General features: G+C 37.7%; 2 long non-coding RNA genes across 3 annotated transcripts; one reads left to right on the forward strand and one right to left on the reverse strand.

The window, feature by feature from the left end:
- Positions 1–428: 428 nt before the first annotated feature.
- LOC125269183 lies at positions 429–15493 on the forward strand. Of its 2 annotated transcripts, XR_007185050.1 has the most exons (7): positions 429–531; positions 1764–1905; positions 2405–2694; positions 9743–9833; positions 9935–10124; positions 10686–10826; positions 15023–15493. It is a non-coding gene; the product is annotated as an uncharacterized LOC125269183 (long non-coding RNA). The 2 variants fall into 2 exon arrangements; XR_007185049.1 differs by lacking the exon at positions 9743–9833.
- LOC125269184 lies at positions 11469–24435 on the reverse strand. Its single transcript, XR_007185051.1, has 3 exons — positions 24244–24435; positions 14210–14375; positions 11469–13210 (listed from the first exon to the last, which is right to left on the reverse strand). It is a non-coding gene; the product is annotated as an uncharacterized LOC125269184 (long non-coding RNA).
- Positions 24436–27256: the final 2821 nt, after the last annotated feature.

Below are 27256 nucleotides of genomic sequence, written 5' to 3' on the forward strand. Positions count from 1 at the left end.
TGTAATATTAAAAAAACTTGTACTAAATATAAAATGTTTCATTGTCCTTTTGCAAGCTAGCTAGATATCAACCTGTTAGCATTTTTTGAAAAATATCGTCATTCAGTATAACCAAAAGTGTCATTCGGTAAAACCCAAATGTTGGTTAAACCTAATTACTTTTTAGGTGATGAATTTTGTCCACCTTGTAAAACATGACAAAAGCAGTGTTAATTGATTATATAAAAACCACATAGCTAATCTCATTGTTAACACTTAATAAAATTTCAAAAATTAATTATATCTCCATTATATCTCTTATTCGTCAATGACCCATATATATATATATATATATATATATATATATATATAACGCGTTAATTTCGATTAATTAATCTGAGAAAAAATAACGCAGATTAATCCATTCCGTATTGACCTTTGAACCTGGAGCCGTTCTAGCCACCATTCGACTGTAAAATGAAGGAGACGACTGCTGCGCTGATGGACAGAACGAGCAGAACTCCTCCCTCGTGCACGCAAGCTCTTTTCAAAGTAAGCACCATCTTTGCACTCTCTCTACCTCACACATAGTAATCTAAATCAACTGACACAATGCTAAAAGTTCGTAAGACCGAATCCATGTTTCACGAGGCGCATTCGGAAAATGTTTTTCCTGAATAACCGTTGGGTGTGAATAGTGCTCAAAAGAACGTCACCTCATCTTCTCTGACAGGCGCCCTGCACGTGCAGCTGACATAAACCACACTTTCAGTAAACAAAAAGAAAATCCTATCCAGTGGTGAAGTGTTTTCTGTGTTGACAAATCTTTTGCGATGTCCTAATAACAGTCGCGATTCGCACGCAACGCGTCAACGTCCGCTAATGTCCAATTCGCGACCTAATGACTCATTTGAACAGATTCATTTTAATGAATCATGACAACAACAGATCTGTCCACACGGTCTATAATGAATCATTTACTCGAACAACTCTGAAATAAGAACATAAGTGTGCTTACCCCATTTAGAAAGAGTGGTTAGTAAAATTAGCCTTAATAATTCACAATATTTTCAGGTTATTTAAATGACAATGTGTAGTAAATTAGGCCTACCTATAAAATCAGTTAGTTTAGACTGGAGTGAGGTGAAACCAGAACAAAACAAGTTGTTGTTAGCTAGATGCATTCAATTGTATATGGTAGAAAATTATATTATTAGTTAATATAACTTCTAAATGCTACTTTTTAATACTTTTCAGGTTTAGCAAAAAAGCATCTTCTCTTACAAAGCTATAAAATCAATTTTTTTTTTTTTTGCAAAGAGGGCAAGAAAGAATTACAGTGAGAGTGACGGGTACTTTATTGTCAGTATCGGGCTCGCAGATCACGTGGGTAGGGCACTTTTTACTGTTTGTGTGGATGACCATGTCTGTCACCACCGAAGACCATTTTTGACCCAGGAAAAACCCTGCATTGATTCATTTGAATTGAAATATTTAATACTTTCACAGAAAAAATTATGTATGCGATTAATTTAGATTAATTAATCACAGAGTATGTAATTAATTAGATTAAAATTTTTAATCGATTGACAGCCCTAATATATATATATATATATATATATAAAATAACAGCTCACTGTTCACAGCTCACAAAATCTGTTGCTGTATCGTAGAATGTGTGTGTGTGCATAAACACATACACACACATAGTCAATTATTATTGGTATTTTGTTGCCTGTGTTAGCTTATTTGTTTTACCAGTATGTACTTCCACATTTCAACAGAGTCATTAAGTCAGTGACAAACGGCTGGAAAGCTGCTGCTCTGAGCCCTTTCCTCTGTTTAGAAAGAAAAACTCCTGTCCTTGGTAATGAGCGGGCTAATTCATCATGTGTCAGTGAACTGGTTCCTCACCACAAGGTGCAGGTAAGGAATGTGGGAGAGAATGTTCTCTCTCTCCGTCTTATCTCTCTTTTAGCACGTCTTCATTTCTGTTGAGTGCTACATGATAACCTAAACTTTGCCCAAAGTTTGTACACATTCCAAAGAGCTTTTTTGAGCACCATGACACCTCTATTGTACACAATCAGCAAAATAGGCGGTCAAATGTCAAACTGTTCTGATGGGATGTTTTGTAAATACCGTGCGATAATGACTTTAAATACTCGCGGACAACACTTTTACAAGGGGGGTACTTTTTACGTGTAACGAGAGGCTTTCTGCAGACACCCGGGGGCTAAACTTGTCACAGAGGAGTAATAAGTCTCTTAGTTCAGCCTTGGCACTTGACAATGTTGCTGCTGCATTGAATTACAAACAGCCCATGGACAAGTCCTTCTCCTCTTCAGGGATATTTAATCTGGTGATAAATTGTTTTGGAATTTGAGGCCTCATTGAACAGGCAGTTTTTTTTTTTTTTTCCCAGGCAGGTTCGTCTCCTTGTCGGCCCCGGTGGAGTATGCTGATATGACAGTTTGCTCATCTTTCAACTTTTAACCCATTTAAAACAACAAAGCAGGGACTGAAATGAATTAATCTGGATTCATAATTGAACACAATGAGACACCACCCAGAGGCCTGGAAGAGAAAACTAAATGTGAAGGCTGTTGTGACAGTTTGCACCAAATGCAGCGAAAACAAAATATCAACAGCAAAATGTTCCAAATTAAATAATGACAACAGTTCCAGTAGTTCCAGTACATCCATTGTGTGAAGGTAAAGAACTGTGGTACTATATTTCAAATGTAATATATTAATGTCCAGGTTCTGGAAGCTCATTGGTCAATTCAGCATTCCAGCTGTGTCATACTCCAAAATACCTTAACAGTTTTTACCTGTTTACCATTTTATTGACAAAGCATAGCAAAGTTTTAAATGTCACGGACTATATTACTTTACACATTTTTTTTCCCATTTACTCATTTACTTACACTCATAACATTCTAAACCTGTATGACTTTCTTTCTTTCTTGGAACACACACACACACACACACACACACACACACACACACACACACACACACACACACACACACACACACATAAAAAAGACATTTTCCAAAATATCTTCTTTTGTGTTCCTTAAAATAAAGTCATTCATTCAGGTTTGGAGCGTCAGGAAGGTAAATGATGACAGAATTTTTATTTTTGGCTCAAATTATCCCTTGAATTTGTTATTTTTAATGAAAATGTTAAAATAACATTTTAATGAGCATTTATGTCCTTAATATTTTTTTATATAACAGTGTTGTTAGGCAAGACGCGCAGCAGATTGTATTGCTAAAAGTAAAGAAGTAAAGGTGAAATCTACCAAATGAAATATTGTCATGTAAAAGATGGGGTCAAAGATGATAATATCACTAAACTGACTACAAAACTGAGGAAAATCATTAGAGTGTCACTCGGATTTGCTCTGAACAGATGGAATAGATGAGTGATGCAGATGAGTGAGAGGAATTCATTAGGCTTGAATGGAGGGAAGGTCCTGTGGTTAAGGGTTTTTTAATTGTAAAGGAACTTGTATGGGCTATTTGCCAAATGTTAACCTATCTTATGCTAGCATTACAATGGCAGCAGTTTATTGATGATACTGATGATCTATAATAAGGTTCATTTAATAATATAATTTAGGGATACTTAATCAAAAACCTAAAATTCTGTCATGATTTTCTCACTTTCATGTTATGGCAAACCTATTTGACATTCTTTCATCTGTTGAAGACAAATGAATATATTTTTAAATATAGTTTTTATCATTTTAGATGATCAACCACTTTAATATAACAATGCTGTAATTTGTTCAAAAGAACAGAAACAGCAAGTAAAACCAAAAATGTATTTTAGAATTACACCAACGAGGAAAAATTGAATTAATCGTATAAACAAGCAGAGGGGATAAGATTTTATTTGTAAATGCACATTGCTTTATGGTGAAAGACTGCTGATGGTTCATATTTACAGCAGTTTAACAGTTTGCAACTGAGAATCCTGTTGAAACGCACACTCGAGGGTCACAGTTTAATGACAGCAACGGAAAGCATATGATATAAAATCCTCTTTAAATGACTGCAGCACATTTTATCTCATTATTGGAGAGGCATCTAAAGACCTTGGCTAATTTACAGTGTGGCTTCTGGTGTATTTTATAATTTGTTATTGGACAAATTGGTAGTCCTTTGTCCTCATTGGCTGCGTGTCAAAGTTGTAGCTCCTTGGTTGTGTGGATGAGTAATTCTTTGAGTTTGAAAACAGATGTCAAAACACTAACAATGGCATGACACAGTTTGCTATCCTTTTAAGCCAGCCCGACTGCTTGCACTGAAAGCATTTGGCAAACTTTGCGAAGAGCAGGCACAGGAGAGAGGATGCTGTGCTTTTACAAGCCTACTTTAGCGGCTTTCGAAATACTTGGCATTTACACTGGCATTTAGACTTATATATTTATTTCACTCTTGTGCAATAACATTCTGTGCAGGATGCAAATTTTGTTAGTTCTTGCGAAGCCATGACATTTTAAAATGTGAAATAAATTGATATGGTCCAATTAAATTGTAACTGTTAAAGGAAATATCCAGCATTCACCGGTGCCCAAATTGCTCTGTGCTTTGCATTTCTATTTAATTACGGTAGCAAGAGTGTTAGGCGATAACAGTGAGATCTCTCTCATGCCTCTACCTAATGCTTTGAACATTGAAATTGTGTCTGGGGGAAGACGATGCCTCTAAAAAGCCTCGTACCGCTGAGCAGAAAAGCACGCCGGGGCCACCTGGAACGCGAGAGTTCAGGCAAGTGACCGCAGAATGTATTCCATATCGTGTTATGGATCTCAAACGCTCGGCTACAAAAAAAAGAAAAGAACACTAAATTGCCAGAAAGTAGAGAGATTTCATACATTCAGAGAGTTTGGAGGTGACCTTGCTTATTTGGCGCATGTGTGTACCTGCCTGCACTCACAGACATGCTGACAGAAGGAATAAGACTCGCAGGGAAAAGAAGCGAACCCTCAGACAAACAACGGCGGCGCTTTCAGAATAGCAATGAAGCATCCAGAAAGTGAGTTCCGCCTAACCGTTCCTTTGAGACAGGAACCCAGATTTGGAGAGAAATGCGGCCCCTAATGTGTGTGTCACCTCATTTCTTTGACACGCAGGTGGATATGAGAGAAAAAAGAAAAAAATCTTTTGTAAGTGTCAGGGTTCATAATAGCCTGCAGTGGATGCTTTAGATGAAAGATTTGGCTGAATAGGAGAGGCGTTTGAAGAGGATGCTCTTTAAAGGAAAGCCTACAGGGGAATATGTAGAGATCTCTTACTAATACCTGTTACCTTTGGGAGACGGGTTGAAGAGAGGATAGAGAGTGAAGGGAGACACACGAGCATTCATCAGAGAATTGACACACATTTCACCTGCAGGAATTGTCACTCTGTCTAATGCACTGTCTCTCCAGCTCAAAAATACAAGAGATTCACTCAACTATCTGGTGAGGCTTTCAGAAGCCGTAAAAGCAAGAGATCTGATGACTGGTGTTGGAAGGCCGGCAGTGCTTCAACATTGACAGCGATGTGATGATAATTTCACTTTTTCTTTTATGTTTTAAAGACAAATAAACATACTATTTTAGGTTAAATGGAAAGTTGAAAAAAAATTTACGTTGCTGTTAAACACAAAATACTAAAGTTAAAATACAAAGTTTTGGGTCCAAAATAACACTAACTTTTATTGTTTGTACAAAAAACAAACAAACATTTTATTTTTAAATATGTTCTTTTGTGTTACACAGAACAAAGAAAGTCATGCAGGTTTGATTAAATGATGATGACAGAACTACGCCTTTAAGTTATGCCAAATGTAGCATTTCAAAGAGAATATTATAGTAAGCAAATGCCATCGAGTCTAAACAATTAAAAAAAGTCAAAGAAAGTTCTGAGAGAAAGCTCAGTTTAGTTCTGCAGTGGCAGAAAATCATCAACAAACAAACGCAGAAAAAAAAAACAAGCCCTTTATCCGTGTATGCTTTCAGAGTGTAGATTAAAACAAACATACAATGTGCTAATCAAAAGCATCTAACTTTGTGCCAGTATTCACAAAGATCTTTGTTATTGACATCATTCCACCAACCACCTGAAACACATACCATGTGTTTTTAAACAAGTTTAAAATTGGAGCCTAACAATAAAAAGCAAGTCAATTAAACAAGTCTGCCTGCCGCAGCTGATATAAACAAGGCAAATGTTTTGTCTCTGTGTAATTACCAGATGTTTATGATACCTGCTGTAGTTGTCTTGTGTCAAATTCATAATCAAATATTGCTGGCACAGTAATATTTAGAAAACAGCTTGACACCTTTTGATTCGTCTTGAAGATAATGGTTGTGATTAATTGCCGTTCTATCTTTTTTCCCCCTGCTTCTTTTCCTTTTGTTGTTTTGATAGTCTCAGACAGCTGGTCCCGATACAATGGGGAATTATTACTTCATTTGTAAAACGCTGTGAGGGTTTGTCATTGGTGGACTGATACATAACACCTTGTGTTACAGACTGTTGTAGAGTGTGTCCCCATTAGGGCAAAATGGCCTCTGTGGAAGAATTACACCTTCCTTACACCTGCTGCCAAGACTTTTATTTTGCTTATGGCTGACAACATCCTGGTTATGAGTACCATGAATATTTGGGCTCTGTCTTACTTTGTTCCCATCAAAACATCACAAGAACACCCATGCACCTCGGAGAGCTACTGAGAATTAAGAACATCAGCTCAAAGAGACAGACAGTCAGGGTGAGAGAGAAAGAACAAGAAAAAAAGAGGGGGAAAAAAATTACAGTCTGAGGTGATGCAAATGATATCCTTAGTGTCTCTTCCCCAAAGCTCCTACCAGCACACTGACAGCTGATGCCAGGATTAAACAAAAAGATCAGGAACTTATGACTAATAGCTCAAAGCAATCATCTCTCATTATTTCAATTACATGGGTAAATGCATGCAATCATGGATCAAATTGCTGCTCTAGAGGGTCCTTTCAGCCACACGTCTGAAAGCAACAACAATAAAAAAAAAAAAGACAAAACGTGCAAATATTTGCATTTATTTGCCTTATAAAAATACATCTTTGTTTGAAAAATGGAACCATTCTGCACCTGCAGTTTGTGCATTTTAAATAGTACGAAAAGCATAACATTGTGAAGCTAGGCAGTCAGAAAGGAATTTTTTCGCACCACTGCTGTCTTAAGTGAAGAATTCGTAAACGCTGCCCAAACTGCCCCTGTGTATTAGAGGCTTTGAATGTAGCTGGGCTGGCTGATTCTTGGGTCCTCGCAAAGCTTCTGATTGATGACTCAGTGACTGAGAGAAAATTGTCTCCTATGCATAATTCATGAGGCTATCTATTTGCCCTTAAAGTAGCTGACAGGAAAGTTTCAGACTGTCTGCTCACAATCAACTTTCAAATCACTTATAAGCGGAATATCAAAAATAGACGAGTGAGGCCAGGAACGGGGTTAGGGACCCTTTCTTGCCTGAGATATTCAAAGAGCAAAGATCAGTCTTTTACCTTTATGTGAGTGGCAGGTGAAATGCTTTATGGTTGATTCCACACTGCTCCTGAAATCTGGCTTTGTAAATGAAGGGGTATTTATACAATAATGTTCACATACGGAGGCTATTTTTAGGCAGATGTAAAGGAAAGCAAATGTTATTTCCACCCTGTAGTGTAAATACTAACATACATGACTTGCTTTATGCCTGGTAATATGCTACTTTAAAACAGTACATGATTTGCAGTAATAGAATACATAGGAGTATATATTATGAGTAGTGTAAAAACATTGAATAATAACTTTAATTATATGGTAACACTTTCAATAAGGTTTTATTAGTTAACATTAGTTGACTACTTTAGTTAACATGAATTAAGAATAAACAATACTTCTACAGCATTAGTTAATCTTAATTTTAACATTTACTTATACATTATTAAAATTAAAAGTTGTATTTGTTAACAATAGTTAATTCACTGTTAACTAACATGAACAATGAACAACTTTATTTTTATTAACTAATAATAACAAAGATTAATAAATACTGCAACAAATGAATAGCTCATTTTTAGTTAATGTTAGTTAACTCATTAACTAATGTTAATGAATGAGACCTTATTGTATTTTCTTTAGTATTTAATAGTACTTTTTCTATAATTTTCTTTTACCATATATCTAATTGTACTATAAAGCTATTGGCCTCTCGAAGACCTGCCACTTGATATATATCATGCTGAACATGATATATATCCAGTTTTTCTCTTCCATCTCTTCTGGACACCTAGTCTTGTAAGCATGAACTGGTTTCTCAGAAGCATTTTTATAATTAACACTACCTATCAAAAGTTAAGAGTCAGTAAGAACACTTCTATTCATGCCTTAAATTAATCAAAAGTGACAGTCTTTTACATTGTTACAAAAATAAATTAAAAATAAATGCTGTTTTTTTTTAACTAACAATCAAAGAATCCTAAAAAAGTATCATAAATTGATATTAAGAATATGAATTATAAAAAAAAAAATTCTACTTACACTAAATATAATTATACTATATATAAATGTATGTACACACACTACATAAACTATGCCATAAAATGCACTATTGTAATATATTTTCTACAACTCAATGGTCAAAGTTTTGTAGTATTGTAGTTCAAACTATTAGGATGCAATAGCTGTGCTGTGTGGCTATAGTGGTATTTAGCCTTAAAGGGTTAGTTCATCCAAAAATGAAAATTCTGTCATTAATTACTCACCCTCATGTCGTTCCACACCCGTAAGACCTTCGTTCATCTTCGGAACACAAATTAAGATATTTTTAATAAAATCCGATGGCCCAGTGAGGCCTCCACTGACAGCAAGATAATTAACACTGTCAAATGACAAGAAAGGTACTAAAGACATATTTAAAACAGTTCATGTGATTACAGTGCTACAACCTTAATGTTATGAAGCGACGAGAATACTTTTTGTGCACCAAAAAAACAAAATAACGACTTTATTCAACAATAGTGATGGCCGATTTCAAAACACTCCTTCATGAAGCTTCGAAGCTTTACGAATCTTTTGTTTCAAATCAGTGGTTCGGAGCATGTATCAAACTGCCAAAGTCACGCCCCCCAGTGGTGAACCATTGAAATTTCGAAACACTTATGACATAACGAAGCCTCGTTTACTGAAATCACGTGACTTTGGCAGTTCGATACATGCTCCGAACCACTGATTTGAAACAAAAGATTGGTAAAGCTTCGAAGCTTCATGAAACAGTGTTTTGAAATTGCTCATCACTAGAAATTGTTGAATAAAGTCATTATTTTGTTTTTTGGAGCACAAAAAGTATCCTCGTCACTTCATAACATTAAGGTTGATCCACTGTAGTCACATGAGCTGTTTTAAATATGTCTTTAGTACCTTTCTGGTCATTTGACAGTGTTAATTATCTTGCTGTCAGTGGAGGCCTCACTCAGCCATCGGATTTTATCAAAAATATCTTAATTTGTGTTCTGAAGATGAACGAATGTCTTACGGGTGTGGAACGACATGAGGGTGATTAATTATTGACAGAATTTTCATTTTTGGGTGAACTAACCCTTTAATGCAATTATTCACTCTGCAATCTAAAAAAAAATAGGCATTGTCATAATCTAGCACACTATAACAAAAAGTGTATAATATTTTGAAGCTCTTGGACACATGTTAAAGGAATAGCAAAAGTCTCATCTTCCCCAAGGCAATTGTGTGAACGAATCTGTGATAATGCTCGACACCATGTTTGCAGACAAAGAAGGGACAGAGGAGCCTGTGACATTTCAAAAACTTATGTAAGAGACTCTGTAAATCTATTTTGTATTGACTGGGTGCCACGGCCCTGGCCCCTGTGTAACTGAACTCTGCCTTTGTCCCTCTGTCTCACTGACTCCAGAGGACCAAGTGGCCTGACAGAATTCCTGCTCTGTCCAGCGAAATCCCAGAGAGGGGGTTGGTTATATTGGTCAGACCCATCCCAGTTCACTCTTCCCATCCTGTGCTTCAGCTCTTCCTGCACAGGCTCCATCGACCTGTCACAGACATCAGTGAGATTGACTGCAGGGGCAGATGCGCAGTTTTAACAGGTAACCTGATCCAGCAGTCCCATCTGGCCGCCAGCCTTCCTCAATTCACACTTCACCCAAAGAACACATCAAAAGATGCACACTCTTTGTGCCGTGCAGAAACATTGTCACATACATTATACATAAAGTATTCAAGTGTACATGTGTTTTCAGAGCAAGTTTGCCCACCGTTTGTGTGAATAAAATCACAATGTAAGCTGATATATGGCATCATAATCAGGCTTAAATTGAACCCTAGAGGGATGGCTGCAGTTATGCAGATCAGCAGCTTATGGATAATCATTAATTAGCTTGATTTTTTTTGTCTACTTTTCTTTTGCAGAGGAGATGTTGAAATGCATGCATTGTGTCTTTAGTGTGGTGCTTGATTTCTAATAAGAATTGCAATTAGAAGAGGCTGTGAATGCTCCAGGAGGACGTAGGCTTCTCAGACAGATGGAGTGTTTAATTGCACAAAGCCTGAGAAGCTTGTCCCCTGCCCTGAAAGGGGGTGGGGGGTGAGTGGAGATGAAGTGATTTTTTTTTTTTTTTTTTTTTGTGATGATGATTGTTTTTTCACAGGCCACCTCTTGGTTATGGGCACAGTGCAGGGAAATCTGAGAGAGTGGTGCCCTATGGAGTTACTTGCAAGCATGGACAGATCATCACCCCCCTCCACCGCCGATCAATGCCAGACTCATCGTCCGCCTGTCATTGGCTCTGGTAATGACTTATTTCCTACCAAAATATTTTGTCAAGCGTCAGTGCAGTGAGTCCCCACTCTCGGCATCGGCACCTTGGAGATCTATCGGCAACCTCACTATCATCTTCCGAGAAAGGGGAGGACATTTTTGTCAAACCTCCCACCTCTTTAACAAACACAGCCACACAACCCATGTTTTCGAGATACTTCTCATACCAAATGCCCTTGTAGTACTCTGATATCTTCTTACGAGCATGAATGAGGAAAGAGCTATAAAGTGAGAAGGAAATAGAAAAGCCATTTTAAATTGAATAATTTAGTTGTGATCCTGGAACTTACTGCAAAGCATTTGAACTTTTTCTTCTAGAAAAATAAATCCTACTGCATAATTTTAATTACTTCTCATTTTAACTGAATCACATAATCTGAGAAGTACACAGCTGAAGATATTGCTCCCTTACTACCGTTCAAAAGGTTGGGGTTAGTACATTTTTTTTTTATTTTACTTTTATTCAGCAAGGATGCACTGACCTCTATTCATCAAAGAATCCTGAAAAAACATATCACGGTTTCCATAATAATTTTTTTTTTTTTTTAATGGTATTTTTGGTCAAATAATTGCATTCTTGGTGAGCATAAGAGACTTATTTCAAAAACATTCAAGGAGAAACCATACTGAGCCCAAACTTTAAAAAGAATTGGAGCTTTGCTGTATTTAGCTACTTTGTGCAATAGTGTCTTGTCAAGATATCAAGATAAACTATTGTACTGCATGTTCATATTCAATCTTACAGACACTTATAAAACACATAATTTCTAATTAACATCTCTTGCATTATTTTAGTCAATCGTACGTGATTGAAGGGAATGTCTGTAACGAATTTTTCGAAAATTAACATTATACAGTACACTGAAGTGCTTAATTGATATCTAAGTACTAATAAATACAGAAAACTGCAAAATCAAGTTGTTTTCTGTATTTGCAACACACTTATGAATAAGCATTTACAGCACACATATCAACTAATGATTGTATCTGTGCATTATCATTTGAATAATAAATCATAATCAATGGTGATGCTAATTATCTAATCAGTTTCTCTGTCTGCATCCAGTTGACATGAGATGTGAGCACAAAACAGACTCATTTCCACTGACAGCAAGCACTCCATCTAATGGTGGAGACGGGACACAACACAAAGAGGCCCAGAGTCCGCCTACCGCCCTCCTAAACATAACCAAGCCTCTGTAGAGCCAGCCTTCAAAGTCCCGCCCAGTCAATCCTCCCTAAGACGACAGGTCACCACCACACTCAAGAGTGTTTGACTGACATCTGCTTTTGTTATTGTTTGTGCTGGGGTAAAATTAATATTTGTTTGCATGTGGGCAGCATGAATGGCAATGCAAGGAGCCAAGGGACCTGAGGCACACTCAACGGCGAGCAGGAAGCCTTTAATGAAGGAGCCGGCTCCATTACGTAACCCCTTGGAACCGAGGCCTCGCTTCCTGAAACACTTAGCCATATCAGTGTTGTTTAGGAGTTAGCGTACGCTGCCAAGGGCCCGTCGGATGGATGTGCGGCAGCAGACTCTGACATTTAGCAGGGAAGGGCTAATTATGAAAACAGGGCGGTGGGTGAGAGGGAGCTTCAATCCTGCAGCTAATGGACATACATATGCCACTTAGCTTCTGATCTCGGGTCATGGAGTAAATAGAGATAAAATAGCTTGTGCTAGTTGGCAAAGCATTTGAATAATGCAAGATAATTTCAGGCTCTCTGTTTCCATTTCCTCAGCGGTTCTTGAAAAGCACAACACAAACAAATCAAGATGTGGTGTAGTAACATTGCTGTCTGATCTCAGATTGAAACAGGAGAGAGAAAGAGAGAGAGAGGAAGAGGGAGAGGGAAAAGGGAGAGCGAGGGGGAGAAAGGGAAACTCTAGATCCAAGCGAGCAAATCAACTTGAGTCAAGTTGAATAGGCGAGTCAGCGATAGTGGTCACCATGTCAGGTCACACAGATACGCCTCCCAAGCGACACTGGAGAACCGGCCGATAACAAAATCCACGGCACAGCGTTGCATTATAGGATTAAGGAGGGATTGCCGGGCCCCCAGTTTTCATCGTATATCAATATGGCGATTCACCTAAGCTGCTTGAAGGTGCCTCCGAGACTCACTTTAACACATGGGACTTCCTCAAGTGATCAGCCGAAGCTATCCATGCAATCTCACCTCGGAGACCTGACATTCCTTTGGTCTGCTTGGGTGCGAAGGGCAGATCGGGACAAAGCAGCTCTCAGTCCACTTATTCAGGCGGCGGTGGCTGGCCGTTGACAGACGGTCCACCTCAAGTGCCCGCAGCCCAAATGCCTGGACTTTTCTTCTGAATACAAGGCTGTGACACTGGGAAGACATATAGGAAGAATTAGCAAATACATAGGAAAGTCTCCTAGTAGGCTCAGTGTGTTAAATAGTGTCATTTAGTTTTACATAGCAGGTTTAAAGCACTTGATGGGATCCTGATTTTGTTTATGATGAGTATTCAGTCCAGCAGTCAGCACTGTTGAAGTGTGCACTAGACAAGATGAATATCTCGGGATTCTCAAATATCCTGTATCGCCTCTTGATCTTGAAATAAGCATTAACAATTTAAGCACAGGGGAAACCAAAGGTGTAGATAGGAAGGAAAACATACGTCCCCCCTCTACAATATCTCTCTAAAAGGCCCCGAGGCCATCGATACGGTGTTACTGCGGCATACTTTAACTCTCAATTTCTTTTCTCAATTTTGGCATAGGGAGCAATTTCTCCCTATGCCAAAACTGTGAAACCCGTATGGCCACAGGAACTCACGTGAGACCGAATGTTGTTCCTCCATGTAAAAAGGTAGACACTTAAGCTTTAATGTAAACAGTCATCATTTATTTAAGCAGGCCATCTCTTAAACATGAATGGGTAAATGTTTTGAATACCAGGGGCTTTAGTTCTTAGCAGGGGCCAAATGTCTCCCCTTGACCTTGCAAATTCAAGCAGTGGGACACACAAACACTTACATGTCATTCGGCACCCTGATTTTATGCCTGATGGAAAATGGTGGTGATGACAGTTTGCTACGAACACCCTCCCTCCCATCCAACTTTCGAAAACACACATAGGGACATTAAAGGGCAACACTGGGGGGAAAAAAGATATATTCTTCACTGATCTCTCGGAAGCGGGAAAAAAAGAAAAAAAAACGCGCATTGAAGGAATCGAGATATTTCTCCCAGTCAGACGAGAGAGAGTTGTGTAGGAGAGGGAACGGTGTTTGTCTATGTATGTTTACAACAACTGTCATTAAAGGCACAAGAAACAAGATGGCTAATGTAAGGCGATCCTTCCCCCTAGCTAAATAATTCATACCAGCTGCAAGGAAGAGAGAGCAGCGCATATTCTTCCTTCCTCACCGCTTGCCTCTCTCACCCTTCTCTAAGGGTCTCTTGGGATGGATGAGTTTCGTTCCTGGTCGCGATGAGTAGCCATTTACCGCCTGATCCGTGCTCCTTAGGCCCGTCTCTCTTCCTGTCTCCTGAAACCAAATTTGCTCATTTCAGTCACCTCAAAGCAGACTTGTATGTATATATTTTCAGGGAAATTTGATTGTCGGTATGGATTTTTCAATCGGTCTGCAGATCGGGTTTAGAAATATGTAAACTGTTGTGTTATTTCATCAGGCCCGGCAGAGGAACACATACCTTAGATACTGAACATCCAATACGGTGGAGTGATCTTTAAGCAAGACAAGTCGGACATAAGTAGATTAAAAAAGCCATAATGGGGAAACAAGTGCCCATTTCAAGTGCAGCCGAAGGAAATTTAAGACGTGGAAAGTTGCATTATAAATTTTTGATCAAATTGACGATATTTTCACACTGGCTAAAGCCTGAAACCTGAACCTATATTTTCTGTCTTTGGTTTCCTTTCTTGAAGAACCCTTAATGTGCCAAAGATGTACTACTTAAGCTCGGGTTACTGTTGTTGGTTTGTACGTTAATGTCTAAAAAGTTCAGATTGGATTTGAATCGACCAATATGCATTAAAACCACTGTTCTTTAATCAAAATCTTATATGATCTGAAAGGGAATGTAACAAAAGCTTCCCATTCTTTCAACATCCTGCTCTTTTTGGCCTGTCTAATCCAGTTGAGGTCTGAATGTGGTCTTTCTTCTCTTACAGCAGTGGAGGGTTACTGCAGGAGATGGACAAATTAGCCCACACCTCCATTCCTGAGCGGGGCTATTGTATATCGCTGCAGTCTGTTCATGGAGTGGAGGGACCTGCACAACGGGCCAAACTTTGTTGCCGAGTCTCTCTCGCTCCATTTTAAAGCTCAATTTCAATCTGTGAGTGTATACCGGCTTTAATTTTCTTTAATTAAACCTTCATATCAAAGTAGATATTTGGGTCTGATGATATTGAATACAGTTCAAATAATAGACTTGGATGTTTTTACACTGTTCATGAGCATCACAGTTTTTGGTTTGGGTTTGGAAAGATGTTTTTAATGTTTTTGAACCACGTCGCTAATGCTCGCCAAAGTTATATTTATTATATAGTTTTTATATATATAAATATTTTAAAATCTCATTTATTCTTATGATGGCCAAGCTGAATTTTCAGCATCATTGCTCCAGTCTTTAGTATCACACGATCATTCAGAAATCATTCTAATATGCTGATTTGGTGTTCCAAAAAACATTTCTTCTTATTATCAATACAGAATACAGTTGTGCTTCTTAATATTTTTTTTCTTGGATAAATAGAAAGTTTAAAATATCAGCATATGTTTTGTAACATAATAAATGTCTTTATCTGCCTTTGATCAATTCAATGCATCCTTGCTGAATAAAAGTATTAAATTCTTAAAAAAAAAAAAAAATGTACTGACCCCAAACGTTTGAGCAGTAGTGTATCTACCAAAAATAAATTAGATACCTCAATGAACTGATGTAAATAGCTTTTAAGATATGGTGGATGGATCAATATTTTAAAATGTTCTCCCTTGGAATCTCCCATCAATTAAGATGCCTCTGAACAGCACTTCATTTTCATAATTCAGCTGCCCTGACTTGAACCGTAGACAATGTTGTCGTCGGTCGGGTCTCCGATGGAATAAATGTCTCATCCTCCAACAGATGTGACTGAAATCGTATTGGGAACACTTTGTGCATTAAGCTCTGAATTCTAAATGAACTTGGGCCTCAGTGATCCAACCCAAGCAGACACTTAAAAACTGACACACAGGAACCCGGAGAAATTACTTAAAGGATCAGTTACGTCTAAAATGATGGAATCAATAACAATATTTTCCCTCGGACCCCATCGCACTGATAAGCAAAATCCTCGCTTAAAAGCCGCATTAAACTTTAATCGGGTGCAGTTTGCTCTGGCGACTGGTAATATCTGGACAGCTGTCTTCTGCCGTGTTTAAAGCTTGTTTCCTTTGCCATTTCAGTGTCATCTACTAATTGCCTTTTCTTTGGGATACATGATCCTACTGAATTCAATCATAGAAGTATGAAACAGGGAAAGGCTTTTTAGGGGGTCGGGTCAGAAGAAAACAACAGAGTCTGAGATGCTCTCTGAGCCTTGGCTACATTTGTCGGCTCCATCCCAAGTGACTTCATTTAGCATCTGATTTCAGGCCATCAAGGGATGGCTATTTGTTTATTGGCTTTTTCTGCATGTGTGAAATCTTAACACAACCCATCTTGGAGCAGGTCCTTGCTTTCTTCTTGTCTACTTGCCAGTTTTCCACCTACACATGGAACATGCTTTACATGTTTTTCCCCTTTTTCACATATAACCAATGGTGTAAAATTTGAGGAATTTATATTTAATTTTTGCTCCAATACATCTACTGAAGGAAAAAAAAAGTATTTGTATTTTCTTCATGCGTGGCTGAACTATAGAAAGCCACATCATCAGTCACCATACATTTGTATTTCAAGTACAATAAATTACTCCCATTGTTGTTTATGACAGATTGTATGTGAGAATCCCCCAGATGTCTGAAGAGAGGAAGGTGCTAGCTGGTTTATGGAGGCCCCAATCAGTATTTACTTGAAAAGAGAAACTTAGAAGAGGTCGATTTTAGCATCTCCTTCAGGTCTGGGACCAATGCAGGCTGTGATTTCACAAGTGCAACCCAAGCAATCACCGCTATCCCCTGATTGCTTGGCCTGCGTCTCTGAGGATGCTAGGAGCGAAAGATTATCTTTCCCCCAAACTTCCTCTGATTGCCGACTTTAAGAGGCATGCCTTCATCAGCCAACACGCCGACAGAACCTCACCGTCATAATGTAGTATTTATTAAAGACAGGGCTATTTAAGACGATCAATATACATTTAATCTCTCTCTCTGTGCCTTTTGCTGTCAAAGGCTTTCACAAAAGACATTATATATTACCTCAAGCTTAAACAATTTTAACAAAGCTTTTAAAATGTGTTTATTTATGCATAGCTGACAAATAAATAATGTGAGTGTCCATGGAAATCAATATAAAAAAATTAAATATCACTTTATATTAAATTGTATTTTCAAAAATAATTTATTAAGCAAATTATATTTTATTATATTAGCCCTAGTGAAAAAAAAATATTAAAATGTATTTGAAATACATTTCATGCTAAGTATGCTACTAATACATTTACATATTTATGTACTTAATAAAAATACCTTGCAATTGTACTTTTGGTACACTAAACTGGTATACTTAAAGTTTGCCAAACTGGAACAACTAATTTTGTACTTAATGCACTGTAATTGTGCAGAACTACTGCTGAGGTCCATCTAAAGATAGACTAAAGTATATTTGATTGTTCTAAAGTGGAACTATTGCAAGTACACTTTAAGTACACTTTAAATATCTTGCATTTACAGTCTACTATTATTTAAAGTTAAAGTTAAATTTACATTCAATCCTTTTGAATATTGACATTAAAACACATTTTAGGCTTAATATTAAGAAATGTACATTGTGCACAAGTAGTACTCCAAATAAAGTTTAATTTTAATTTTTATATCAGTAAGTTTCAAGCAATATGTCAATAGATATGTTAATATATTTGAACTATGCTTAATGTGAAATAAATGTATTTTAAATATATTACTTTTTTTTACTATAGAGATTATGTAACTAATCAAAATTTACATTTTTTTATCTAGCTGGTGCATTTTAAATCTGGTATTTTGGACCAATTTCTAAAATTAATTTTTAATTTCTAAGGGTAAAAGTATTCAACTCAATTAATAAGGTGATAGGGGAAATTTGAGCAAAAAGCTACATGCATAATAAAAATCAAACAAATAGCAAAATACTGTTTAAAACAGTTTTAGGTTAAATATATCATCTGACACAGCAGGAAATAATCAACTACCTTTATTCTGTCATGTTATTATCTATCTTATTTATCTATATCTTGTGTAAATCCTGAGTATTTACAGTTTTAGCATACTGGCTAATGGCGTTTGGATAGCGGATTACTGTTGGACCAAAATATAATAATGATAAAGATAAAAAACAATGTTATTGGGGCTCAAAGCTTGAAAAAATATGGAAAAATTTTCAGTTGAAAAAAAAAAAACTGTGCTCAGGTGTTGGTAGAGAAAACATTATTTAGTTTAAAAAAATTCCCCCAGCAGTAAATGGCATCTCAGAGCAAGTTGGACTAATTGGGCTTCAAAACTTCAAGAGGCACCATGAGAACCTGTCTATTTATACTCCTTTCTTAAGGGTAGCCATGGAGCAGGTTTGATGTATTGCCTTCCCTGTCTAACTCTTCACTGCCTCTCCAGCTCTAGCCAAGTATGAAGATCTTATCAGCTGCTGGTTCCATTGCCCCTGGCCTTTTCAGACCAGCTCAGCTTAGTTTACGGAAATCTCTTTTGATACACACCAGTGTATCAGTGTGCAATAGGAAGATGTTGTTCCAACTACAAGGTAAAGACACACAGGCTTCCAGATAATGCATTCTACTAGCGACTTGCCTTTGTGACTGTTAATAGATGAAACAAAATGCTATTCTTTTCTTTTCAGATCAATGGTAAATTCATGATAAAAAAATAGGAATGCGCATCATTTAGTTTTACCTATTGATTCTTAAGAAGACATCTTTAACTGTCGTTAGATGACATACGTCTGAGTTAAAGACTACAAACAGCTCCCCTGTGGTGAAACTACTTCCTCTTTGACCATCCTAGAACTGCTTACATAAAGAATCTGCATAGCTGCTTCCACCTGGTTTAACCCCAACAGGAACTTATCAATTCATCTCTCTCAGAACAGCTCAAGTGGGGGTAATCCTCCCATTGAACTGTTTCAACTTCTCTGCCCATAGACAAAGGATGGGTAAAGGGCTTGTTGGAATTGTCTTGTTTGGGTAGAGGATCTTCAAGAGGCTTAAGGCCAAATGCTTGTAGATGCCATTTGTCTCTCTACACGTGCAATAATCCTAACTTTTGTCAGGTCATTAGAGCTCCAAACTCAAGCTCTGGCCTCTCTGTCCCTCCTTAACCGCACTTAAGGTGCACCTTAACCCAAGTGTCTTGAGGATGTTTCACTTTCTCCAGCTGTCTAAGAAGTGTAAAGGGAGCAGAGGTATGAAAAATGTTAAAGGGGGGCCTAATGCTATTTCATGCATTCTGATATATTTACACTGTTAAAGTTTCTGTGCCAAATACACTCCTTCAGATTTCCTACATGTTTCAGAAAGTTTTTTCCCCTAGTATGGGCATAAAAACTGCCTTAAATTAACTATCAAAATAAGGATAAAGTTGTGTCTGAAAGTTGCAATCACTTTTTTATTGGTTAAAAAGAATGGAGAATATCTTGTGTTTTCCGTGGCTGCTCGAGCCTTCAGGATCGGTGCTTATGGTTTTATAAACAAGGCCCAGTTCAATGCTGGATTTATAGATCGTTTGAAACTGAAAGATGGAGTGGTTCAAGTGATAAAAGATCCCGGTCATGAATCGGAACCGCAGGTAATAAGTAAAACTGTTGGCAGTCGGTGCGTAAGTGCATATAATGTAAACAACACAAAAGTATAATGAACTAAAGACTTTTCGGATGTTTATGAAGGATGCTATACTACTCAAGATAGGTACTCAAGATTAACATGAGATTGGCCGAAACTGTGTGTGTTATGTACACTTTAAAGGACCTTCTGAGGTCAGGCAGCCTGCTTACGTCACCGATTGCAATTATTTGACAATGAATGAATAACGTCAGCTGTATGTCAACAGTATGGTTTAGATGTTCTCTTTAATTTCACAGCTAATTTAAAACAGCTCGTAGGGTGCGAGCAAATTAGCATTCATAGTGGTATTAATTTTCAACATACTTAGACTGTATCACCCTTATAGCAAATGCACTATAGAAATCAGAAGAAGCTCTCTGCATGCCAGCTGTGAGGTTTTTTTTAGGATATATTCCAGTATGTCATCCAGCCAAAGCATTTCAGAGTTAGAGCAGAGAGGCAATAAAGTAATTAAAGCACCAGGGGTTCAAACATTCAATATCATTTTCCAAAATGTGTTTAATTAAAATTAATCATTGGCTGCATTATATCGCTACCTGTGGTGAAAAGTGGTACAGTGGTTCTACAGTCAAGCGTTTCTTTGAAGGTTGGGATTGAAGCTAGCAACAATTTAAGATGTTGCCAAAGAGTCTGAATTACAGCAATCTATTGCAGTCTCCTTCATTCCACATTTTCCATTATGATGTGTCTTTTCAGAATCAAATAATTCCTCCCAGTGGGACAACATTAAATCCCCAGCCCTCATCAAATTCATCAAAATGTTTCCGCAGTGCAAATTGAAATTAAAAAATACTTTAAAAAGGGCTAATGGTTTCTTCTAGCATATTGTAAAAATGTTAAAATCTTTGAATAATTAATTGAACCAGGGCTTGAAAACCTCTTCGGCTGATTTCTTAATATTTGTTTGCATTGAAATTAGTTAACAATCAATGCTTTTTGATCCACGAAAAAGATACTTACTATAACGTGTAGTATGCCTATATGCATTTACAATTGCTTTACATTTATTTAGGAAAAAAAGAAAGAGGAGGAACTGATAAAACATGCATGTGAATCCACCTCACGCACAAGTAGTATACAATATTTATGAAATCTGTGCATTTGGGAAATATGTGCTAGATCCCAGGACACAAAAAATACAGTTTCATTAGCTCAATGCTAGTGAATGCGAAAAAGCTTTGAGGAAAACAGTCCAAAGATTCTAGACAGAACTTGCTTGATTAAATAATGAAATCCCCTGAAGGCTTCATTTGAATTTCACACAATACTATAATTAAAACCCATATAAGTTGGCTAAAGACTTGGAACTTTTCTTGCAAAAAAAATCTGTATCTCAGTGGCCTAGAAAAAGATCACGCTTGTCTTGTAGCACACAGCACTAACCAATTCAAAGAGCTATTTCAATATGATATTGAGGATAGTCAGTTTGACCTATATTAACAAAAGTATTCACGACTGCAACAAGGAAATCACTAAACACAGTGACAAATTTAGCATGTGCGCCACAATAGTGCCAAACATATGGATGCAAATCATACACTGGATTTCATTTATCATCAGGGTGCTTGTAGCTATCAATTCACATGTGTTGCATAAGAGATAAAAACATGCATAACATTGTAATTTTCTCAGCTGCACTTTCAAAAACACTTAGTGTGAATATACAGGCATTTATTTCCATGGTGACGGGTTTAAGTGCAACCTCCTGACCTGTTCCTCCCACTTCCTGACTGGCTGAAGATCCAGCAGACAGACACAGGAACTCAAGGGGGAGGCGGGCTCAGACTAGGCACAAATAGACACCTGACCTATTAACAGTTCATTAAGGAGATTTAAATGACTTTGCCACTTTTGCTACTGACCTCCTGGGACCGGGCTCAAAGTTGTTTCCTGCTTGTGGAGGTTGTAAGCATTGTATGCCTCTGAGAAGCCCTGTCCATCCTAATGAGCTGCATTGGTTCCCTCCCGAGGAGGCCTGTGCTATGAGGCGGCTTAGGGCATTACAGACTGGCTCCTCATGCGAGGTGCCAACATCTTTATATCATTTTTCTAATAAGCATGTTTCTTCTTAAGTTGCATGAAGTAATTTTCCCACCCTCACAGATTTGATGGCTCAGTGTAGTAGGAGGATTCATTTAATCCATAGTGAAAGAAGTTCTATTTTAGTTCCTGTTGTAACAATATATTTCCAGCTAATTAGCATGAAATTAAATCTCTCATTAACAACTGTAAAGAGTATGGTCCTTAAATTTGTTTTTGTAATCAAGTAAATCCAAGTTACAGCTTGTATTCCTCACCCTTGTCCTCTATGTCCACTCACTCTCAATTAAGTGTATTTAGTTGCCTCACATTTGAGAGGAAAGCCTGCCTTGTTGCCAAATGAGACTGCGCACGTGTCCCGTTCTCTCTCATCTCTGCAGTTAGTCATGGTTTACTCTCCAGTCTAGCACTTAAGAGATCATTAGCATGTGTAACTTCCACCGATGAGGACACAGCCAAACACGCCTGGGTACACGATGCAACCGAGCGCCTCATGAATAAAACTGAAAGAGGCAATGAGCATCCATTCACTCTTTCAAAACCACAAGGCCCTATAAGATGTCGTGGAAAGGCAACGGCTATGTAGATTTACCTACTGATTCGCAAATAAAACAATATAAGGAATGCCTGTAAGAGTAATACAATGGATGAATTTCGACATGAGTGTAACCGCCGAGCCGTAAAGCACCCAACCACCCTGGATAAGCAAGGGAGATCAAAGCAAATGAAAGTCCAATAATTCAAGCCTTCCCGAATGTATGAAGACATGAGGTGAATTTGTGTCTGGGGGCCTCAATCAAAGCAAAGACACACCACTGAGCATTCACTTCCCAAGCTGAATTCAGGTTGTTTCAGTCCTACAGAGTGCTGTTTTAAGCAATAAGGTTGTTGTCATTGTCATACTGAGCTCCAACACACAAAGATCATCCGGTAGAGGGGTAAAATCAATGATTTCCCCAATCTAAGAAGTGAATGCACGCGAGTAGAAAAGGATCGCTGGCCGTTTGACCTTTTCTGTGTATTAAACAAACACCAGATGGTAGACATTCAGCGAGTCCATTATCTGAGGACCTGGTGCGTTGCTCCTGCTGCTAAGTCCCACAGTGTCCCACTCCATGGCTGCCATTGAACTGCATGCATGGCAGCAACTCTGTCTTAGACCATGAATACCTGTAGCCCCATTTAAACCCATCTCCAGAACCATGTTCTGATGATAAGCTATGATATTTACATCTCTTTGCAGTCAGAATTCAAAAAAGCAAGATGTCGGTCGGTTCCAGGTGACTTTAAGAACCTTAGATGTGTGCTAAACAACATGCAATACTTTTACAAAATGCTTTAGGTCATTCTTCCAATTACGTCAATGTGTTGGTTGAATAATCTAAAACATCTTTTAAAAGTATTTTTCATAGACCTACATCAGATTGCTATATGATATCGCTATATGATCATTATGTGATTCCTTAAAATACTTACAAATAGCATATGCCATTTCAAAGAAAATATGTAAGGACAGTAATGGATGATTCTGAAGAGGCTAAGCTGAATTGGGGAGAAAACATGCTGGGCCACCATTGTAATAGCCCAAATGTAGATGGAATGCCCGGTGTGGAAATGAGAATACAGGCCACAATGGTACAGCAGGGTGCTGATGTGTGTGCTGAAGCAGAGGCTTGACGAGTAAGTCATAGCTGGAATCAGACACTGGAGTTCATTCAGAAAGCACTTGTGAAAAGGGTGCAGACGTAAAGGCAAACTATGCAGCCATACGAATGTCTGAGGCTCAGCTTGCTTTTGGATTCAAAGCTTTTGCCCGTTGAATAAAACAGCAGTTAAAAAAAAAATGTCTTTATGTTCTAACTTGTAATATCTAGCTTTTTAAAATGTAATTTATTTCTGTTACACAATGGTTTCTAATTATGAAGACATGTTGTGGGAGGCTACACAGTTGGCACTTACTCTGAAGCTGTTGGTAGTAGCTACTGTAGTAGTTGGGCATTATCTTCTTTTTGAAGCTTGTTTTAATAGACAAGCAATACAGTAGGCTACGTCACATAGCTAGGCCTAATAGAAAGCAAAGCAGGGCTGTTTCTTTCTTTAAAAAAAAAATAATAATATATATATATATATATATATATATATATATATATATATATATATATATATATATATATATATATATATATATAATATATTACGATTAACGTGTTAAAAATGTAAAACAAAAAGTAATTAAAAAAATAAAACATATTAAATAATTTCCCATGATACATAGCCTGTGATACCGTAAATTCCCTAATGAGGAAGTATTTTCCTACCTTCGGGGCGATTCAAATTTCAAGATGGAATGATTTTGCTGTTTACACAGGATGCTTAAAAACCGAATATGTACCAAACTTAATGCTCTGGAGATGCATTTTCACATGTTGAGACACTTTGAATAATCAAACCTGACAGTTGACACGCCATTTGAAAAAATTGGCGCTAATGTCACGAGACGCCGAACTCCAACAGGTAAAGAAACTAACGATTAAAAAATAGCGCTCGAGTCACAAGATAATTTCGTCAATCATTTTCGCCATTTTGCTTTGAGAGATTTTTTTTTTTTTAATGATATGTGTGTTTAGTTGTGAAACGGTTAATTAATCAGCATATCATGTAATTAATTCGATTACCTTTTTTAATATATTTTTTAATAATTCTTTTAATACTCTGACAGGGTCACTTAAGGATATTCAACCATTTTTGACATGGTAGATTGATTTAAAGCACTTTGATCAGCTAAAATCTGTCTGGAACTCGCTGACATAAAACCAATAATTTTTTATTTCCATACCATCATGCTGAGCATTAACAAGAATAACTAGTCAAATTTTAGACAACATTTCATTTGTCATTTAAAGAAGTTCCCTTTTTAGTAATTGCGCACTGACCTCTCCAGGTGGCTTTGGGAGTTTGTTGCTTTTTGATTATAATGCAGGAATGCTGGACATTTGAAATGGCATAGTGCTAATTACAGTCATCTAATTACACACTGCCTGATGCCTGCCTTCAAGAGGTTAGTGCAGAGAGTCCACTGACCCGTCAACTGTTTGCAATTGCAGCCAGAACCAAAGCTGCTTTTGGAATTTGCTGAACCCAAGCACGTAAAGGAGTGAAATAATTTTATATAGGCCTACAGAAGCTATAAGTAGCTGACAGCTGAGACAACTCTGTAGACCGTATTTATTCCTAATATAATGTAGAATGCAGCTGGCTTCGGCAGAAAACTATGTGTTGTCTACTTGACGTCCATTTGAGAATTTGTTTAACAAAAATACTGAAGTTCCATTTGACAGGTTTTTACTGTGAGATTTCAATGCATGGAAAAAACAATCCTGACATGTCTACACAAGTGTAACAATAAGTAGCAATGCTAACACTTATTTGTCTTGGATAGCCTGTCAGTGTAGGAGAATTATGCCTGTGGTTTTAAAATGACATGGTTTCATTACTAAGCTTATTTAAATTTTACAACTGTTACAAAAGGGATTATACACACTACACAAATAATGTTAAAAAATCATTCACTGTGGTCTCATCGTGTTCTTATTGCAATAAAACAGCAGCATAATGGTCAAAATGACATGTCTTCAGAAATAGTATATTTTTAAATAGTTGAATCTGTTTTATATTTCATTCCGGTGGAGAAATTGGCCTTAACAATTAGTCAAACGGTTGCAGTGTCTGAATAGGAGGGGGAAGAAAACCCTCTCCATGTCTCTCAGGTTTCTCCGTTTGGGGTTTGTCCATCAACAGTGGCCAATTAGACTGGGCCTGACCAGTCTCTATTAAAACAGAAAGTGTTTACATCAGTTTGGCTAGTGTTTGCACTTGAAGATACTGAGAACCAAACATAACAGCAACATAGATACCCTCTATTATGACCACAAGGCAAAAGCAAGTCCAAAATGTGGTACATTCTGCAAATGTAATGGCTGTGAAGTACCACACCAAGCATTTTTTGTGTTGGTGAGTTAACTGCATTTTGGCTTTATTAAGTTGGGAATTTCGCCTTCTTTTTTCTTGGATGGGTTGTTGATTTATTAATATTTTATTTATCTTTTGTACTTGTATAAGAACTAGCCCTCATTCTTGAAATTTGCAAAATGTATCTGCTGGCAACTACCATAGCAAATGTTTTTTGTGTTGTTTCAATGAAGAAAAGCAGCACCTGTGGGATGTACATTTTTCTATTAATTACACATAACATTCAAACACATTGACATCACTGAGGTCTTCAAGCTTGGTGGGTGGCCAATATGAGAAATCATGGTCCTAAACTTCTCTGGTTCTGGTTTCCTTCTCGGTAGTTGTGTGCATATATAATTGAGACCATTGAAGTACATTGCAGGTCCATCTGCTTGGCAGAGAAGTGAATACTAAACCATCTGGGCCTCTACATGCGCCAGAAAAGGGATATGGATAGGTATTGTCTGAGATAGAGCACCTCAGGGGGTACGTTATTCCACAAGGAACACACACACACACACACACACACACACACACACACACACACACACATTCACAAAGATCCATACTGTTCCTTAAAGATAGTAATACTAGCATGCGAAATCTGCTGTTGTTGAACTCCAGATGGAGTGAAATAATTCCGAGTCCCATCACCTCGAGTGATTAGTAAACTCTGATATCAAAGCAAATGATCATCAGTATCCCACTTGGTTAGTACACACAGCCACTGCGCAGCGTAACGTTTGCTCTCAGCCCTTACATTCACAGAATCAACCGTGAATACATAAATGATAACAGACATTCTGTTCCTGCCATCAGTTGGTAAAATGGAGTGCCATGTTGAAATGTTTTCTGCTTGTAAGTCGCCCACCAGCTCTGGGGAGACACACATGCTCGCATTAAGGGCTTCGGCTGTGGTCAACACAGCGACTAATTTAACAAATTCTTTATTTTCTTAGGGATACATGAGACGCTTGGCAAGGCTAGAGGACTCAAAGAAGCACAAGGCTGCTGCGCAGAAGGGGACGTTTGTCGAGGTTTGTTTATTCGCAGGATTATATACGCATTAAGCATCAGTCTTGTAGGTTAGCCTTCATCCGTTTGAAAACGGATCGTTTTCTTAACCTCCGAGCGACTCTCTGTTCCTCCGTCGCAGCAGTGCCAATTCTGAAAACCGATCGTAGTTTTGACACGATGCTGAACTGCTCTCCTGCGGCCCAGGATACATCTGTAAACATTGGCTAAATGAAGCCGGTGGGGTTCTCACAATGAAACACCCCCCGCTCCCACCCCCCTGATGGCCCTTCCATCATTTCTGAG

The sequence above is a fragment of the Megalobrama amblycephala genome, linkage group LG5 (genome assembly GCF_018812025.1).
Source record: "Megalobrama amblycephala isolate DHTTF-2021 linkage group LG5, ASM1881202v1, whole genome shotgun sequence".
NCBI lineage: Eukaryota > Metazoa > Chordata > Actinopteri > Cypriniformes > Xenocyprididae > Megalobrama > Megalobrama amblycephala.